This window comes from Euprymna scolopes, chromosome 23 (assembly GCF_053919585.1).
Source record: "Euprymna scolopes isolate OS-2025 chromosome 23, ASM5391958v1, whole genome shotgun sequence".
Classification (NCBI taxonomy): domain Eukaryota; kingdom Metazoa; phylum Mollusca; class Cephalopoda; order Sepiida; family Sepiolidae; genus Euprymna; species Euprymna scolopes.
In genome coordinates, this window is record NC_136504.1 from 82,777,498 (window position 1) to 82,779,775 (window position 2,278).

At 42.1% G+C, this 2,278-nt stretch overlaps 2 pseudogenes; both read right to left on the minus strand.

The window, feature by feature from the left end:
• Positions 1-294: 294 nt before the first annotated feature.
• LOC145246327 (U2 spliceosomal RNA) lies at positions 295-431 on the minus strand (annotated as a pseudogene).
• A 508-nt stretch (positions 432-939) lies between these two features.
• LOC145246316 (U2 spliceosomal RNA) lies at positions 940-1,104 on the minus strand (annotated as a pseudogene).
• Between the last annotated feature and the right edge of the window lie 1,174 nt (positions 1,105-2,278).

Genomic DNA, 2,278 nt, shown 5'->3' on the forward strand with positions numbered 1-2,278 from the left:
ACATTTAGTAACAAGGCCGATGTCCATTAGTCGCATACTCTCGTGTAATGAATGAATGCGTGAATGTAGGATTGACATGAAATTCTTAAAGATGAACTAAAATGACCGAAAAATGGGCTGAAATGACTTAAATAAATAAAAAGTAAATGACTTCGAATGACTTTAATGAAATAAGGATGAATTGAATGACCTTAAGAATGACTTGAATGCTTAAAAAAATAACTGGAATCCTTCAAAAACAACTTGAAAGATCTGGAGAATGACTTGAATGGCTTTGAGACTGACTGGTTGTAAAGTGGGTGATCATTTTACATTAAATTAATACAGAAAAGTGATCCCTCACTTTATACCACCAAGTTACAAACATAAGTACAGCATGTAGTAAGAACAGATACTACACTTTGATCTTGGCCAAAAAGCCAAGTAAAGAGTATTTATTTGCTCCCCCACCGAGCAAATTAGGCACAAGGCCGATTTTTAATGTAAGGAGCGAAGGGGAAATGGGGACCAACTCCCCGGGGAGTAGGGGAGCTGGATAGTGATAATTGGTATGAAGGGTTGCCCCTACATTAACCAATAGCTTATATGTGGTGTTGTCCCGACATATGGTCCCTGCCTGCAGCATCTGCTGGAACAGATGGTATTTATTTGCTCCCCCACCGAGCAAATTAGGCACAAGGCCGATTTTTAATGTGAGGAGTGAAGGGAGGGGGAAGGGGAAAAGGGGACCAGCTCCCGAGAGGTGGGAAATGGGAGCTGGTTAAAGGTCAGACATGTGGGGCTGCCCCCACATCTGGTCTTTGCTAGTCATAGCTAGTCATAGCTAGTCATAGCTTGCAGCATCTGCCGGAACAGATGGTATTTATTTGCTCCCCCACCGAGCAAATTAGGCACAAGGCCGATTTTTAATGTGAGGAGTGAAGGGAGGGGGAAGGGAAAAAGGGGACCAGCTCCCGAGAGGTGGGAAATGGGAGCTGGTTAATGGTCAGGCATGTGGGGTTGCCCCCACATCTGGTCTTTGCTAGTCATAGCTAGTCATAGCTTGCAGTATCTGCCGGAACAGATACTACACTTTGATCTTGGCCAAAAGGCCAAGAAAAGGGTATTTATTTGCTCCCCCACTGAGCAAATTAGGCACAAGGCCGATTTTTAATGTGAGGAATGAAGGGGAAATGGGGACCAACTCCCCGGGGAGTAGGGGAGCTGGATAGTGACAGTTGGTATGAAGAGTTGTCCCTACATTGACCAAGGTCTTATATGTGAGGCTGCCCCCCCCATATGGTCTTTGCTTGCAGTATCTGTTCCGGCAGATACTACAATTTGATCTTAGCCAAAAGGCCAAGAAAAGCTTAAAAAGCTTAGAACAGCATCTATTAAGAACAGACCTTTGATCTTAATCAAAAAGGCCAAGCACAAAAGTGTTACGGACAGACCAACCGACCGACGGAGTGACTTATAGAGTCGCTTTCACGCGGCTAAAAACACTGAAACGATTGAGGTAAACCTATAAAATAAAAACGATTCCTGCATTAATTTTTTTCGGAGTGCTTCATATCAATTCAAAATCACTTAATTCACAAGAAAAATAATGTGACCAACAAATCAGATTAAATTTACGTTGGATCAATGAACCTTTGATGAAGAAGGTCTGCAAACATATGATGAATGACAATTGCTTTACAGTGTAAATATGAAAATCTTTGGTTCTGCAATTTTATATATAGGGACTGGGACGATGAAATTGCTGCCTAGAAAAGACGACATGATTCCATTTCCGTTTGATGAAAACCGTTTTTTTGTTTTTTTTGCAGACCATCTACTAGTTGGCTAGTTGTGTACAAATCCCAAGAGTGATAGGAGCCTTTTATCATGTCCAAAAGTGTCACAATGTTCAATGAGCAGGATCGGAGATGCACTGCTGTAGAACTCATGCTCTCTCTCTCTCTCTCTCTCTCTCTCTCTCTCTCTCTCTCTCTCTACGATCCAAGTTATGACAGTAGGACCATTACCAGCACCCTCAAAACAAAAATTTGGAGTGTTCAATGGTTAAGGGCACAGCTCAACGAAGTTTCCGCCCATGGTTATAGTTTTAGGTGTGGTTTTAAGTGAAAGCCACATCATGCCACCTCACATTTTCGAAGTCGGCTTGAAAGTCAACATCAAAGTATACCTAAATGTGCTGAAAAGTGTGGTGATCCCTGGTGCAAGAACCCAGCAAGGAATAAATGATTCTATCAAAATATAATTCCCATCTGAGAAGGAGTTTGGAAGCACCTTT